Raw genomic sequence first — 18,765 nt, 5'->3', positions numbered from 1 at the left:
GGCTCCGCACATAGCCATCCACTCTGATTCTCCAAGGGACCAATTTTATCCCTCACTATCCTTTTGCCACTAACATAACTGTGGAAACCCTTTGGATTTATTTTCACCTTACTTACCAAAGCAGCCTCGTATCTTCTTTTAGCTTTTCTAATTTTTTTCTTAAGATTCTTTTTACATTCTTTATATTCCTCGAGTACCTCATTAACTCAAAGCTGCCTATATTTATTGACGATCTCTCTCCTTTTCTGAACCAAGTTTCTAATATCTCTTGAAAACCATGGCTCTCTCAAGGTTTTAACCTTTCCTTTCAACCTAACAGGAACATAAAGATTCTGAACCCTCAAAATTTCACTAAATGACCTCCATTTCTCTGTTACGTCCTTCCCATAAAACAAATTTTCCCAATCCACTCCTTCTAAATCCTTTCGCATCTCCTCAAAGTTAGCCTTTCTCCAATCAAAAATCTCAATCCTAGGTCCAGTCTAGGATTTTAGCCAGTTCTCAGGTTATAAATTAAATCTACATAAAAGTGAACTTTTCCCTTTGAATAATTTGATACCAACAAATTCTAACCTTCCTTTTAAAATGGTAAGAAACCAACTTACCTACTTAGGTGTAACAATTACTAAAAACTATAAGCGTCTATTTAAAGAAAATTTCCTTATCCTACTGAATCACGTTAAAAGGATACTATCAAATTGGTCGCCTCTTTCGTTATTACTGATTGGCCAAATTTACTATTAAAATGAATATATTACCTAAATTTATTTATCTTTTTCAGGCATTGCCTGTTTTTATTCCTAAATCTTTCTTTGATTCTCTTGACTCTATTATATCTTATATATGGAAGAATAAGCATTCTGGATTAAATAAAATTCATCTTCAGAAAGTTAAAGAGAATGGAGGATTAGCCTTACCAAACTTTAGATTTTATTATTGGGCAGTTAATATAAGAAATCTTACATTTTGGTTATATTACATTAATCGTGAGGATTGCCTGATTGGGCTTTTTTTAAGAAGCTAACTCTGTTAATAAATCTTCTATTATTTCTCTTCTTAGATCCTCACTTCCTTTTTCTCTAAATTAATTGATAAACTGGTAGTTAAACACACTATGAGAATTTGGATACAATTCCAACAATACTTTGGCTTACTGAGATTTTCTCTTTCGAGTCCCATTTTTTCTAATTATTTTTTTTAAACCCTCTATGATTGATGTGGCTTTTAAAGAATGGGATAGATTAGGTATTAAATGCTTTCAGGACTTGTTTGTAGAGGGAAGTCCCTTTTCATTTAAACAACTGTCAACTAAATATAGTTCACCCAAAACTTCTTTTTCGATACTTACAAATAAGAGATTTTTTACGGTCTCAAATAAGTACATTACCTAAAAGTCCTGATAAGAATCTACTAGATGTAATTTTTAATTTGAAACCTTTTTATAATGGATTTATATCTAATATTTATAATATGCTGTTGGGAATAAGAAGTGTTCCTTTAGATAAAATTAAAAATCTTTGGAAACAAGATTTACAGACTTTAATTTCTGAGGAAACTTGGAATCAAATTTTTAAACTGGTTAACGTTTCATCGTTATGTGCCCGCCACTCTCTCCTACAATTTAAAGTGGTCCATAGGGCCCACATGACCAAGGATAAGTTGTCTCGTTTTTATTTAGATACTAGACAACAGGGTGACCCGCTGGGGCACCCTTTGAGAGAAGGGTAGTGCAGTCTGATGTGACCAGAATGAACATTAAATTTTCCTATTGGTATCGCTGTGCTTTGAAAACTGAAGCAGAAAACCTCAGTTTATTAAAGAATGGCACATAGCAAAGCAAATATAGCTCCTCCTCGTTTAACGAAGGACACTTGTGATTTATTTTCAGATAATTGTTTTATGTCCTTTGAACAATTATCTAATAAATATAATCTGCCTAGATCTCACTTTTTTATTTTAGATATTTACAGGTTAGAAATTTTTTAAAATACTGTTTCTCCTAACTTTCCAAATTTATATTCAATGGATATTTTGGAAAAAACTTTAGATTTAAATCCTTTTCAGAAAGGTGTTATAGCAATTATTTATAATACAATTATGAATATATGTCCTGATGTATCTAATAAAATTAAGACCGATTGGGAAAGAGAACTTAAGATCACTGTACCGATTGAAAAATGGGAAAAAATTCTCCAATTAGTTAATTCATCCTCTATATGTGCTAAACATACGTTGATTCAGTTTAAAGTAGACATATGAGCCCTGTGCACTAAAAATAAATTATCTCATTATTACCCTCATATAAATCCTCTATGTGATAGATGTCATTCCGAGATAGCTTCTTTAACTCATATGTTCTGGTCATGTCCTTTATTGAAAAAATATTGGAAAGATATTTTTGATATTATCTCTACTGTTTTGAATGTTGACTTACAACCTCACCTAATTACTGCCATTTTTGGGTTACCAATGATAGAATCAAGTCATTTAACTACTTCAGCTCGTTGGATGATTGCATTTCTTACATGAATGGCTAGAAGATCCATTTTGCTGAATTGGAAATTAATCCTCCTACCATATTTCATTGGTTCTCTCAAACTATGCTGTATCTAAATTTGGAAAAAATTAGAAGTGTTGTTTGTGATCCCTCTATTAAATTCGAAAAGACCTGGAGGCCATTTATTCAACATTTTTATATGATGTAATTTGACCTTTTCCAAACTTATTCTATTTCTTTGTAATATTTGTTGAGAGGAACAGAGTCGTCGACACTAATGCTTTCTTTTTTTTTAAAATGATGTTACACAACAGCCCATGTCTTTTTTTTTTAAGTTTAGTTGATTAATACTGTTTAGGTTAGGTTTTTTTTGGGGGGGGGGGGTTTATTGTTTTTTTTTCTTTTTCATGAATTTTTTAAAGATATTTTTCTTTGTATTATATTGTTCATTTGTATCCTACATGATTGGGAGTTTTATCATTTAAGTGTCAACTGGCTTTATAATTAACTATGCCAATTAAAACGATGTACTCCCAATAACCTTGTACCATTACTACGCTACGTTTATTATGAAACTAATAAAAAGATTGAAAAAGAAAAAAGAAAAAAGAAAGAAGGGGTTCGAGAGGCAATATAATCAACTCCACCAGTCCTCATTGATGGATCAGCAGTGGAAAGGATCAGCAATTTCAAGTTCCCAGGTGTCAACATCTCTGAAGATTTATCCTAGGCCCAATATACTGATGCGAATACAAAGGCTGTATTTTAAAAACACAGAAAACCTACAGCACCATATGGGCCCTTCGGCCCACAAAGCTGTGCCGAACATGCCCTGACCTTAGAAATTACCTAGGGTTACCCATAGCTCTCTATTTTTCTAAGCTCCATGTACCTATCCAGGAGTCTCTTAAAAGACCCTATCGTATCCACCTCCACCCCATTCCACGCGCTCACCTCTCTGCGTAAAAAGACTTAGCCCTCACATCTCCTGTGTAACTACTTCCGAGCACCTTAAAACTGTGCCCTCTTGTGCTAGACATCTCAGCCCTAGGAAAAAGCCTCTGACTATCCACATGATTCATGCTTCTCATCATCTTGTACACCTCTATCAGGTCACCTCTCATCCTCAGTCGCTCCAAGGAGAAAAGGCCGAGTTCACTAAACCTTTTCTCATAAGGCATGCTCCCCAATCCAGTCAACATCCTTGTAAATCTCCTTTGCACCCTTTCTATGGTTTCCACATCCTTCCTGTAGTGAGACGACCAGAACTAGGCACAGTACTCCAAGTGGGGTCTGACCAGGGTCTTATATAGTTGCAACATTATCTCTCGGCTCTTAAACTCAATCCCACGATTGATGAACACCAATGCACCATATGCCTTCTTAATCACGGAGTCAATCTGCGCAGCAGAGTGTCCACAGGACTTGGACCCTAAGATCCCTCTGATCCTCCACACTGCCAAGTCTTACCACTAATACTATATTCTGCCATCATATTTGACCTACCAAAATGAACCACCTCACACATGTAGAGGTCCATCTATCACTTCACAGCCCAGTTTTGCATCCTATCAATGTCCCCCCCTGCCCCACCGTAACCTCTGACAGCCCTCTACACTATCCACAACATCCCCAACCTTTGTGTCATCAGCAAATTAATTAACCCATCCCTCCACTTCCTCATCCAGGTCATTTATAAAAATCACGAAGAGTAGGGGTCCCAAAGAGATCCCTGAGGCACACCACTGATCACCAACCTCCATGCAGAATATGCCCCGTCTACAATCACTCTTTGCTTTCTGTGGGCAAGCCAGTTCTGGACCCACAAAGCAATGTCCCCTTGGATCCCATGCCTCCTTACTTTAATAAGCCTTGCATGGGGTACCTTGTCAAATGCCTTGCTGAAATCCATATACACTACCATCTACTGCCCTAACTTCAATGTATTTAGTCACATCCTCAAAAAACCTGTCTTTGACAAAGCCATGCTGACTATTCTTGATCATATTATGCCTCTCCGAATGTACATAAATCCTGCCTCTCAGATCTTCTCCATCAACTTACCAAGCATTGAAGTAAGACTGACTGGTCTATAATTTCCTGGGCTATCTCTACTCCCTTTCTTGAATAAGAGAACAAGATCCGCAACCCTCCAATCCTCTGGAACCTCTCCTATCCCCATTGATGATGCAAAGATCATCGCCAGAGACTCAGCAGTCTCCTCCCTGGCCTCCCACAGGAGCCTGGGGTACATCTCACCCAGTCCCAGTGACTTATCCAACTTGATGCTTTCCAAAAGCTCCAGCGCATCCCTTTCCTTAATATCTACATGCTCAAGCTTTGCAGTCCACTGCAAGTCATCCCTACAATCGCCAAGGTCCTTTTCCGTAGTGATTAGAACCATAGAATATTACAGCACAGAAACAGGCCTTTTGGCCCTTCTTGGCTGTGCCAAACCATTTTTCTGCCTATTCCCATTGATCTGCACCTGTACCATATCCCTCCATACTCCTCTCATCCATATACCTGTCCCAAGTTTTTCTTAAGTGTTAAAAATGAGCCCGCATTTACTTCATTTGGCAGCTCATTGCACACCCCCGCCACTTTCTGTGTGAAGAAGCCCCCCCTAATGTTCCCTTTAAACTTTCCCCCCTTCACCCTTAACCCATGTCCTCTGGTTTTTTTCTCCCTTTGCCTCAGTGGAAAAAGCCTGCTTGCATTCACTCTATCTATACCCATCATAATTTTATACAGGTGTCCCCTGCTTTTCAAACGTTCGCTTTACGAAACCTCACTGTTACGAAAGACCTACATTAGTACCCTGTTTTCGCTAACAGAAGGTGTTTTCACTGTTACGAAGAAAGGCAGCGCACGCCCCGAGCAGCCGTTCTCCCCCGGATTCGGAACGACATTCTCCCCGGCATTGCTTAAACGCGTGCCTGTGAGCAGCCGTTAGCAAGATGAGTTCTAAGGTATCGGAAAAGCCTAAAAGAGCTCGTAAGGGTGTTACACTTAGCGTAAAACTAGACATAATTAAGCGTTTTGATCGTGGTGAACGAAGTAAGGACTAAGTGAGTTTGGTTTGTGGAAGCTGATGAAGATGATGTTGAAGAGGTTTTGGCATCCCATGACCAAGAACTGATAGATGAAGAGCTGATGCAATTGGAAGAGGAAAGGATAACAATCGAAACCGAATGAGTAATGATACAGTACAACTTTAATTTTGAAAGGGTACGTCGGTTTAGGGGATTTTGCAGGATGGTTTGAGTGCTTACAAAGAACTGTATGATAGAAAAATGCGCGAGGCTCAGCAGTCAAGCAAGCCTTCCACATCAGCCACAGCAGACAACGAACCTCGACCTTTGACATCGAGGCAGGCAGTCATAGGAGAAGATGAGCTGCCTGCTCTAATGGAAACGGATGACGAGATGACACCCCAGTGTCCCACCACCCCAACATCCAGGCCACAGAGATACCGATTCGCGGAGAATGCAGCAGTAACCGGGAGACACACAGTACATCTTTAAGAAAAAAGCCGAAATAAACATGCTAATTAATTAGGTGCCGCCCGACACGTAATTGTCAGCCCAGATCACAGGCGATGCAATCGGCAATTAATTAGCATGTTTATTTCAGCTTTTTTCTTAAAGATGTGCTGTGTGCCTCCTGGCTACCGCTGCATTCTCCGCGAATCGGTTTCTGTTCGCTGCCCGGAGGGTGGGGGCCACTGCACCACCCAATCTCCAACGACTCAGTCTAACACACCACCATCAGTGTGCTCCGCGCTTTCCCAATTCTGGTAAGTGATACTACATTGTACATACATTATTTCTACTTTATAATCGGCTGTGTATTTTTACGTGTTATTTGGTATGATTTGGCAGCTTCATAGCTTAAAGGTTACTGGAGAGCACTTGCGTGAGATTTTCTGCCAACGGCGCTTGCGCATGTTTCTGCCATGAGCACTTGCGTGAGATTTTCGCTACGGAGAACAGTTCAAGCAATGATTGCGGAAAAGTATTTCTACTTTATATAGGCTGTGTATTTATCATATAATTCCTGCTTTTACTATATGGTACTGTTATTTTAGGTTTTATGTGTTATTTGGCATGATTTGATAGGATATTTTTGGGTCTGCAAACGTTCACAAAATTTTCCCATATAAATAAATGGTAATTGCTTCTTCGCTTTACCACATTCCAACTTACGAACCATTTCAAAGGAACGCGGGGGAAACCTGTATACCTCTATCAGATCTCCCTCATTCTTCTACGCTTCAGAGAATAAAGTCCTAACCTACTCAACCGTTCTCTGTAACTCAGTTTCTCAAGTCCCGGCAACATCCTTGTAACCCTTCTCTGCACTCTTTCAACCTTATTAATATGCTTCCTGTAATTTGGTGACCAAAACTGTACACAATACTCCAAATTCGGCCTCACCAATGCCTTATACCTCACCATAACATTCCAACTCTTATACTCAATACTTCGATTTATAAAGGCCAATGTACCAAAAGCTGTCTTTACAACCCTATCTACCTGTGATGCCACTTTTAGGGAATTTTGTATCTATATTCCCAGATCCCTCTGTTCTACTACACTCCTCAGTGCCCTACCATTTATCTTGTATGTTTTACCTTGGTTTGTCCTTCCAAAGCACAATGCCTCATACTTGTCTGTATTAAAACTCCATCCGCCATTTTTCAGCCCATTTTTCCAGCTGGTCCAAATCCCTCTGCAAGCTTTGAAAACCTTCCTCACTGTCCACTACACCTCCAATCTTTGTATCATCAGCAAATTTTCTGATCCAATTTACCACACATTATCATCCAGATCATTGATACAGATGACAAATAACAATGGACCCAGCACTGATCCCTGTGGCACACCACTAGTCACAGGCCTCCACTCAGAAGCAATCCTCCACTACCACTGTCTTCTTCCATTGAGCCAATGTCTAATCCAATTTACTACCTCTCCATGTATACCTAGTGACTGAATCTTCCTAACTAACCTCCCATGTGGGACCTTGTCAAAGGCCTTACTGAAGTCCATGTAGACAATATCCACTGCCTTCCCTTCATCTACTTTCCTGGTAACCTCCTCAAAAACTCTAATAGATTTGTTGAACATGACCTACCACGCACAAAGCCATATTGACTTTCCCTAATAAGCTCCTGTCTATCCAAATATTTGTAGATCCTATCTCTTAGTACTCCTTCCAATAATTTACCTACTACCAACATCAAACTTACCAGCCTATAATTTCCCGGATTACTTTTAGAGCCTTTTTTAAATAACAGAACAACATGAGCTACCCTCCAATCCTCCGGCACCTCACCCATAGATACCGACATTTTAAATATACCTGCCAGAGCCCCTGCTATTTCAACACCCAGCAGAGTTATTGACCCCTTCCTGTTCCTAACTTCCAAACACAGAAACTCCGTAGACAATCCCTCCATTACTTCCTCCTTTTCTGTAGCCGTGACACTTTCTCTGATCAACAGTGCCATGCCGCCACCTCTTTTGCCTCCCTCCCTATCCTTTCTGATATATGTAAAGCCTGGCACTCGAAGTAACCATTCCTGCCCCTGAGCCATCCAAGTCTCTGTAATGGCCACCATAACTTCAAGTACTGATCCGTGCTCTAAGCTCATCCACTTTGATCATAATACTCCTTGCATTAAAATAGACACATCTCAAACCACTAGTCTGAGCATGTCCCTTCTCGATCAGCTGTCTATCCTCCCTCTCACACGGTCCCCAAGCTTTCTCTATTTGTGAGCCAACCACCTCTTCCTCCATCTCTTCAGTTCGGTTCCCACCCCCCAGCATTTCTAGTTTAAATTCTTCCCAATAGCCTTTGCAAACCTCCATGCCAGGATATTGAATCCCCTGGGATTCAAGTGCAACCCATCCTTTTTGTACAGGTCACACCTGCCCCAAAAGAGGTCCCAATGATCCAGAAATCTGAACCCTTGCTCTCTGCTCCAATCTCTGAGCCACACATTTATCCTCCACCTCATTCTATTCCTATACTCACTATCACAGGCAGTTATCCTGAGATTACTACCTTTGAGGTCCTGCTTCCCAACTTCATTCCTAACTCCCTGCAGTCTGTTTTCAGGACTTCCTCTCTTTTCCAACCTATGTCGTTGGTACAAATATGTACCACGACCACTGGCTGTTCTCCTTCCCACTTTAAGATATCGTGGACGCGATCAGAAACATCCCGGACCCTGACACCTGGGAGGCAAACTACCATCCATATTCCTTTCCTGCGTCCGCAGAACCACCTGTCAAGACTCCCTAACTATACAGTCCACTATCACTGCTGCCATCCTCTTCCTTTCCCTACCCTTCAGAGCCACAGGGTCAGGCTCCGTGCCAGAGGCGCGGCCACTGTTGCTTCCCCCAGGTAGGCACCCCCCACCCCCGCCAACAGTACTCAAACAGCAGTACTTATTGTTAAGGGGGACAGCCACAGGGGTACTCTCTTAACATCTGACTCCTGCCCTTCCCCCTCCTGACTGTTACCCACTTATCTGTCTCCCAAGGCCCCGGTGTGACTACCTGCCTGTAGCTCCTCTCCATCACCTCCTCACTCTCCCTGACCAAATGAAGGTCATCGAGGTGCATCTCCAGTCCCCTAACATGGTCCCCAAGGAGCTGCAGCTCGATGCAGCTGGCACAGATGTGGCTGTTCAAGAGGCTTGGAGTCTCCAGGACTTCCCACACCTGACACTGAGCACAGAATACTGGCCTCACTGACATACTTCGGGTCTGTATTCTACATAGGCAACCTACCTCACCTTCACGACCCGTTGAGTCAAAGCCTTCCTACTCTGTCTTCTTCTACTCTCTCACCTGCTCTATAAAGCTGTCTCTTTTTAAACTCTTTTCGCAGTTCTAACTGGCTGACTTCCATGCACTTGCACAGTCGTGCCCTGATCAAACAGCTGAAGAAATTTTATTAGGAGTTTGATAAGATTTGGAATGTCACCAAAGACACTAGCAAATTTCTATGACATACTTCAAAATATGATTCCTCAAAAAAGTGAGGAATGACCATTAAGTATCCCCATCACCCAGGACATATCTCCTCTTTGTTACCATCCAAGGACGTAGTACAGACGCAACGGTTCTAGAACGGCTTCTTCTCCTTCACCAGATTTCCGAATAAACAATGAATCACTATACCACACTATTTATTCATCTTTTTTTGCACTACTTAATTTTTTACATCCTGTACTTATTGTAATGTAGTTTTATTATTATATACTGCTATGTACTGCTGCAAAACAGCAAATTTCATAACATATGCCAGTGATATTAAACCAGTTTCTGATTTTTGAGTTTAAATTGTGCCACAGAGGCAAGATTCAAAAGGGCGAAGAACGCAGGACTGAAGACAATCCTATGGCGTTACAGGAAAGATATCGGCATGGATAGAGGAATGGCCAACAGGGAGGAGGCAGCAAGTAGGAATAAAGGGGGCTTTTCGTCTGGTTGGCTGCCAGTGACTATGGTGTTCCTCAGAGGGCAGTGTTGGGACCGCTACTTTTCACAATGTTTGTCAATGATCTTTTCAGTGGGTCTGCAGAGTATAGATAGAGCGTTAATGGGAGGTTTGGTACTGATGTCTGTTCAATACTCACCCCGGCTGGAAGGGCCTCCATTGAGAAATAAAACATTGCACAACATAACTGAGCAGACCCATAATACCATTTCAGGTTTGGGAGCCATAGCCCTCCCCTTTCAAAAGGCAGATATAGCAGTCTAGTCTAGATTTTTTATTATTCCAAATGAATTTACTAAAAGTACTACTAAGCTTATCAGAAAACAACACACATAAAAGTTGCTGGTGAACGCAGCAGGCCAGGCAGCATCTCTAGGAAGCGGTGCAGTCGACGTTTCAGGCCGAGACACTTCGTCAGGACTAACTGAAGGAACAGTGAGTAAGGGATTTGAAAGTTGGAGGGGGAGGGGGAGATCCAAAATGATAGGAGAAGACAGGAGGGGGAGGGTTAGAGCCAAGAGCTGGACAGGTGATAGGCAAAAGGGGATACGAGAGGATCATGGGACAGGAGGTCCGGGAAGAAAGACGGGGGGGGGACCCAGAGGACAGGCAAGGGGTATATTCAGAGGGAGAAAAAGGAGAGCGAGAGAAAGAATGTGTGTATAAAAATAAGTAACAGATGGGGTACAAGGGGGAGGTGGGGCATTAGCGGAAGTTAGAGAAGTCGATGTTCATGCCATCCGGTTGGAGGCTACCCAGACGGAATATAAGGTGTTGTTCCTCCAACCTAAGTGTGGCTTCATCTTTACAGCAGAGGAGGCCGTGGATAGACATGTCAGAATGGGAATGGGATGTGGAATTAAAATGTGTGGCCACTGGGAGATCCTGCTTTCTCTGGCGGACAGAGCGTAGGTGTTCAGCAAAGCGGTCTCCCAGTCTGCGTCAGGTCTCGCCAATATATAAAAGGCCACATCGGGAGCACCGGACGCAGTATATCACCCCAGCTGACTCACAGCTGAAGTGTTGCCTCACCTGGAAGGACTGTTTGGGGCCCTGAATGGTGGTAAGGGAGGAAGTATAAGGGCATGTGTAGCACTTGTTCCGCTTACACGGATAAGTGCCAGGAGGGAGATCAGTGGGGAGGGATGGGGGGGACGAATGGACAAGGGAGTTGCGTAGGAAGCGATCCCTGTGGAATGCGGGGGGGGGGGGGGAAGGGAGGGAAAGATGTGCTTAGTGGTGGGATCCTGTTGGAGGTGGTGGAAGTTATGGAGAATAATATGTTGGACCCGGAGGCTGGTGGGGTGGTAGGTGAGGACCAGGGGAACCCTATTCCTAGTGGGGTGGCGGGAGGATGGAGTGAGAGCAGATGTACGTGAAATGGGGGAGATATGTTTAAGAGCAGAGTTGATAGTGGAGGAAGGGAAGCCCCTTTCTTTAAAAAAGGAAGACATCTCCCTCGTCCTAGAATGAAAAGCCTCACCCTGAGAGCAGATGCGAGACTATTCCTCTTCTCACTCTGTCTCTTGCAAAAACGCCATCCCCTTCTCGCAATTCCTCCGTCTCCGCCGCATCTGCTCTCAGGATGAGGCTTTTCATTCCACAGACTGCAATGGAGGCAAAGTCCGTGGGAATGTTTAAGGAGTAAGTTGATAAGTGTCCTGATCAGTCAGGGCATCAAAGGTTATGGTGAGAAGGCAGGTGTATGGGGTTGAGTGGGGTCTGGAATCAGCCATGATGGAATGGCGGAACAGACTCGATGGAATGAATGGCTTAATTCTACTCCTATGTCTTGTGGTTTCATGGTCATAATGGAGAGGAAAGGAGCAGCACCAATTTCCAAGTAAAGATTTAATGTGGCTTGGAGAGGAATTTGCAAGCAATTGTGTTGCCTGGCCCCCTAGAGCTTATGGATTACTGTTGAACAAGCTTTGGAAATTGGTTGGGAGTGTCATTTTGTAGAAAATAGAATAGTACAGGAACATATGTCTCAGACTACCACCACGCTCAATCTAAATAATCTGATCTGCTTGCAAATGGCCCATGTCATTTCATTCCCTACCTGTTCAGTTGTCTAAATCCTTATTTGTTATGTTATCGGATCGGTTTCTACCACCTTCCCTGACAGGACATTCCAGAGACACTCTTATGTTTAAAAAAATGTTTTGCACATCTCCCCCCTCACCTTAAACCTATGCTCTCTAGTTTTTGACATCCCCCCAAGATGAAGCCTCTGACAATCAACTACCAACTTCTCTCATAACTTTATATACTTCCCTCAGTCTCTGATATCCCACAGGAAACAATTCAAGTTTGGCCAATCTCTCTGTATAGCTAGTACTCTCTAATCTGGGCAACATCCTGGTGAACCTCTTCTGCACCCTCTCCAATGACGCCACATTCTTTTTATTGTATAGCACTCAAAATGGTATATGATACTCCAAATGTGTCTGAACAAAAAGTTCGAAACAGATGCAGCATGACTTGCCAACTTTTATACTCAATACCCCTCTGATGACAGCAAGTATGTCAATATGCATTATCATGACTTCTGTTGCCACTTTCTTCAGGCAGATGGGGTGATGGGGTTCACCAACTGTGTTTGGCATCTCCCCTAGAAGGAAAACTCTGATCAAACCTCCGCTTGCTTGCGGCTATAACCACTCATTCAGGAGCAAACCCTGAGGAAAAATCTGGAACTGGGGTCTCCAAGGCAGTCCTACTTTGAGTTCAATACCGACCAGCAACTCCCGCAACAGCCGCTGGTACAAAACTGTATCTGGTCCCTGGCGCCCATTGCTCTGGATTCACCGGGGGGGGGGGTGTGTGTGTGTGTGTGTGTGTGTGTGTGTGTGTGTGTGTGTGTGTGTGTGTGTGTGTGTGTGTGTGTATGTATATATATATGTGCGTGGTGAGAGAAAGAGTTTGCTGCATCGGCAACACTTAACTTGTTCTCCATTTCTTACTGTCCTGGTTTGTGTCATTGGAACATACCTATGCAGAACTCCACACGAATATCCCTTGAACATTTGCCACATTTCTTCCTGTACTTTTCCCTGAGAACATGTGTTTCCAATTTAAGCCTCCAATTTCCCGCCTGATAGCTTCATAATTCTCTTTACTCCAATTAAATGTTTTTCTAACTTGTCTGTTCTTACCTCCCTCCAATGTTATTGTAAAGGAAATAGAATTGTGATAACTATCTCCAAAATACTCTCCCACTGAGAGATCTGACACCTGACCAGGTTCATTTCCCAATACCAAAACAAGTACAGCTTCTCCTCTTGTAGGCTTATCTACATATTGTATCAAGAAACCTTCCTGAACACACCTAACAAACTCCACCCCATCTAAACCCCTTGCTCCAGGGAGATGCCAATAGATACTTCAGAAATTAAAATCTCCCATCATGACAACTCTGTTATTATTACACCTTTCCAGGATCTGTTTCCCTATCTGTTCCTCGCTACCTCTGTTACTATTGGGCGGCCTATAAAAAACACCCAGTAAAGTTATTGACCCCCTTCTTGTTCCTAACCTCCACCCACAGAGACTCCGTAGCCAATCCCTCCATGGCGTCCACCTTTTCTGCAACTGTGACACTACCTCTGATCAACAGTGCCACGACCCCCTCTTTTGCCTCCCTCCCTGTCCTTTCTGAAACATCCAAAACCCGGCACTTGAAGTCACCATTCCTGTCCCTGAGCCATCCAAGTCTCTGTAATGGCGACCACATCATATCTCCAAGTACTGATCCATGCTCTAAGCTCATCTGCTTTGTTCACAACACTCTTTGCGTTGAAATAAACACATCTCAAACCTTTGGTCTGAGCGTGTCCCTTCTTTATCACCTGCCTATCCTCCCTCTCGCACTGTTTAGAGGCTTTCTCTATTTGTGAGTCAACCTCCCTTTCCCCAGTCCCTTCAGTTTGGTTCCCACCCACCAACAATTCCAGTTTAAACTCTCCCCAGTAGCCTTAGCAAACCTTCCCACCAGGATATTGGACCCCTGGGATTCAAGTGCAACCCATCCTTTTTGTACAGGTCACACCTGCCCCAAAAGAGGTCCCAATGATCCAGAAATCTGAATCCCTGCCCCCTGGCTCCAATCCCTCAGCCACGCATTTATCCTCTACCTCATTCTACAGGTTTCCCCTGCTATCCGAAGGTAGAGCGTTCCTATGAAACCGTTCGTAAGCCGGAATGTTGTAAAGTGAATAAGCAATTACCATTTATTAATATGGGGAAAAAATTTGAGCGTTCCCAGACCCAAAAAATAACCTACATAATCATGCCAAATAACACATAAAACCTAAAATAACAGTAACATATAGTAAAAGCAGGAATGATATGATAAATACACAGCCTATGTAAAGTAGAAATACTTTTCTGCAGCACTGTCTAGCACAGCGAAAATCTCGCGGAAGCGCTTTCGGCAGAAAGACAGCGCAAGTGCTCACGACGAAAACACTCTCTCCAGTAACCTTTAAGCTATGAAGCTGCCAAATCATACCAAATAACACATAAAAATAATGTATGTACAGTGTAGTTTTACTTCCCGGAATCAGCAAGACTCCAATAAATTGCAGTTTCTTCACAGTTAAGCACTTGCTTATAAGAATAACCACCTGATGCAATCAGCAATCGCCTCTGATCTGGGCCGACATTTATGTGCCGTGCGTCACCTAATTAATTAGCTTGTTTATTTTGGCTTTTTTCTCAAAGATGTGCTGGGTGCGTCCTGGCTACCACTGCATTCTTTGTGGCCCGTTATTAGCCCGCAGCAGTTGGGGACCACTGCTTAAACTATGAAGCTGCCCTCACCTCAGAAACTGATCAAACCACCCATGACTACCTTTAAATTCCACTTTTGCAACACTTTTATCACCATCGTCCAGTGCTTTCTGTTTCAGCTTATTAAAAAGACTGACTGATTTCTCCTTAAGTATAAGAAAACTTAACGGAACACCACGCTTTGTATACCCATCAATCCACTCAAGCAATAGACTTTCCATTTTATCCATTATTGGATACCGACTAAGAGAGACCACTTTGCTACAAGCAGAACCAACAGTAACATCGGCAGCTTTCTAAATTCTTTCTCTCTGCGTATAAGTAGTGCGAATGGTGGGCGCAGGCAAATTCAACGCGCAGACAATGTCCTTACTTCGTTCACCACGATCGAAACACTTAATTATGTCTAGTTTTACTCTGTGTAACACCCTTACGAGCTCTTTTAGGCTTTTTCAATACCTTAGAACTCATCTTGCTAACGAATGCACAAAAAAAAAAAAAAATCGAGATAAAGCATGTGTTTAAGCAATGCCGGGTAGAATGCAGTTCCGGGGGAGGAGCTTGGCTGTTCAGGTGCACGCCGCCTTTTTTTGTAACAATGAAAATACCTTCTGTTAGCGAAAACAGGTAACGAATGTAGGTCTTTTGTAATAGCGAGGTGTCGTAAAGCCAATGTTCAAAAAACGGGGGACACCTGTATTCCCATTCTCATTGTCGCGTGGCACAAGGCAATAATCCCGAGATTATTACCTTTGTGGTCCTATTTCTCAACTTCCTTCCCAACTCCCTGTAGTCTTTTTTCAGGACCTCTTCCCTTTTCCTACCTACGTCATTGGTACCACGACCTCTGGCTGTTATCCCTCCCACTGCAGGATATCTTGGACGTGATCTGAAACATCCCGGACCCTGGCACCTGGGAGGCAAACTACCATGCGAGTTTCTTTCCTGCGTCCACAGAATCGCCTGTCTGACCCCCTAACTATAGAGTCCCCTATCACTACTGCCTTCCTTTCCCTTTCCCTACCCTTCTGAGCCAGAGGGCCAGAGTCTGTGCTAGAGGCACGGCCACTGTCGCTTCCCCCAGGTAGGCTGTCCCTCCCAACAGTACTCAAACAGGAGTACTTATTGTCAAGGGGTACAGCCACAGGGGTACTCTCTAGTACCTGACTCTTCCCCTTCTCCCTTCTGACTGTGACCCACTTGTCTGTCTCCCATGGCCCTGGTGTGACCACCTACCTATAACTCCTTTCTATCACCTCCTCACTCTCCCTGAGCGGGCGAAGGTCATCGAGCTGCATTTCCAGTTTCCTAACTCGGTCCCTTAGGAGCTGCAGCTCGACACACCTGGTGCAGATATGTCTGTGTGGGAGGCTGGGAGACTCCAGGACCTCCCACATCTGACACCGAACACAGAAAACTGGCCTCACACGCATACTACTTCCTTTCCGCAATTAACACAGGTAAACCTACCTCGCCTCGTCCTGTTACCACCTAATCCCGTTGAGCCAAAGCCCTATCACTCTGCTGCCCGCTAGATACGGCGGTCTTCTTTAAACCTTTCGCGCTGTACTGGCTGATGTCACGCACCTGCGCAGTCCTGCCTCTCTTTTACCCCAAGTAGTAAAAAAACTTCCTTTGCTCCAAAAAAAAAATCAGCCGTTCACTTGTAGCCTTCTTGCTCCAAATTAAAAACTGTTGAAGATTCCTTGCCTTTTTAAACCTTTCACACTCTACCGGCTGAACGCCACGCGCCTGCGCAATCTCGCCTCTCTTTTACCCCGAGTAGTAAAAAAAACTCCCTTCGCTCAGAAAAATCAGCCGTTCACTCGCAGCCTTCTTGCTCCGAATCAAAGAGATTCCCTGGAGCTTATGAGAAAGAGGAGAAATTTGATAGAGGTATACAAAATTAAGAGTGATACAAGAGAAAGTAAATGCAAGTAGACTTTTCCCACTGAGGTTGGGAGAGACAAGAGGTCATGGGATAAATGGTGAAATGTTTTAAGGGAAACATGGGGCGGGGGAGGGGGAGAAGAGAACTTCTTTACTCATTGTGTTCAGAATGCAGAAGAAACTGCCAGTGGAAGTGGTGTGGTGTACTTGAGTTTGATTTCAACATTTAGGAGAAATTTGGAGAGGTACATGCATGGAAGGTGTATGGAGGGCTATTGTCTGGGTACAGACTGATGGAATTGGCAGAATAATATTTCAGCACAGACTAGATGAGCCAAAGGGCCTGCTTGTGCTGCAGTGTTCTATGAATCTACACTATGACTATTCCATTCAATTATTATGTCAGCTTGCAAAACTTTTCTGTAAACTCCCACTGAATTCAGTTTTTTATTGCTCCATTTTGCCATGCACAATTAAGTCATGCCTTGATATCAACAGCAATAATTCTCACCTCAAGTTTGAAAAGTCAACCTTTTTTTTTTAAAAGAACTGTTAAGAACAAGGTTATGATGCAAATTTTATATTAAATTGGTTTAATTATGTACTGGTAGAATGAAAAACTTGTCTTGCATATCATTCATACAGATCAATTCATTACAACAGTACATTATAGTAGAATGGAAAGCCAAGGCAAACAAAATTCTACTGTACTTGAGTATGTATAAGAAGCCAATTCCAGCACCTCTTAAACTTACTACCCTTTGCAAGTGACTTGCAACTGATCAAGCTGAGGGAAGTTTCTGGAAGATCACAGCAGGGGTATACCTTACCATCAACAACAAACCAGAAAAATCAAAAGCAACCGGCCAGGATCACAGCCAGTTAAAGCCTATTTTGAAGGCTCAGACTGACGGAACAAGGATTGCACAGGCCTAATCCAAGACAGAGAACAAACCTTAGTGAAGAGCAAAGATGCCCGTATCCAGCCCAGGCATACAAAGCATTACATGATTAAGCATACATGCATGTATGTGCAAATGAGGTTAGAATCTGACTTGTGTCCTACTGTTTGCCATGAAAGTATAAAGAACCTGGGTAAAAAAAAACTGGGTTAAGGGATATTGGTCAAAATGTTCAGAAAGGTAGGAGCAACATCACATATGTAAAAATGAGTAGAACACCCAAAGAAACATGGATAATACTGAGGTACAGCAAATCAAGAACATTTAACCACACTGCTAGTAGGAACACTGCAAGTTCAGTAAGCACCAAACCTCAATTGATGCTATTAACTTAAAATTTAGATAGGCTCCCACTAACCTAATAAAAAATTCATAGATAAATCAGATCCATCAAGTAAGTACTCCTGAGATTCAATGCTGTTCCATGAATTGCAGAAAAACACTACAGTACCACATAGCAAGAAAAACATGCAGTAATCATAGAACGCGAGAAAATCTGCAGATGCTGGACATCAAAGTAATACACACAAAATGCTGGAGAAACTCAGCAGGCCAGGCAGCATCTATGGAAAAGAGTGAACAGTCAACATATCTGGCTGAGACCCTTGATCAGGACCCTTCCCGATGTAGGGTCTCACCCAAAACATTAACTGTTTACTCTTATCCACAGATGTTGCCTGGCCTGTTGAGCTCCTCCAGCATTTTGTGTGAGTAACCACAGAACTCTACTTTTAAATTATAAAATACAGAATCACTGCCTTTGATATTTCTACATACTGTTGCCATCTCCCCCTCTGCAAAGTGGGTAACTGATGCAAAATAGAAAATTAACTCTGCATGAAATATTGAAGCATTTGTAAAATGAGACTTATTTAGTGTCAATTTTAACAAAGTGTTAATAATTTCACTCATCTCAACTATCTTGGTATATCTGAAAGCACTTTCTTCACACATGGAAAAGCAGAGCTAACTAACTTCATTGAAGTTAGATAGCATTACTAACCAAGTACTGTGTCCAGTTCTGGTCGCCTCACTATAGGAAGGATGTGGAAGCATTGGAAAGGTTACAGAGGAGATTTACCAGGATACTGCCTGGTTTAG

At 42.7% G+C, this 18,765-nt stretch overlaps 1 protein-coding gene across 2 annotated transcripts in view; it reads right to left on the bottom strand.

The window, feature by feature from the left end:
* Nucleotides 1-18,765, bottom strand: part of macroh2a2 (macroH2A.2 histone) — a 56,893-nt gene that overhangs the window by 19,125 nt on the left and 19,003 nt on the right. The gene's annotated exons all lie outside the window — the stretch shown is intronic.

The sequence above is a fragment of the Mobula birostris genome, chromosome 18, assembly GCF_030028105.1.
Source record: "Mobula birostris isolate sMobBir1 chromosome 18, sMobBir1.hap1, whole genome shotgun sequence".
Classification (NCBI taxonomy): Eukaryota; Metazoa; Chordata; class Chondrichthyes; order Myliobatiformes; family Myliobatidae; genus Mobula; species Mobula birostris.
This window is presented reverse-complemented; position numbering and strand designations above follow the sequence as displayed.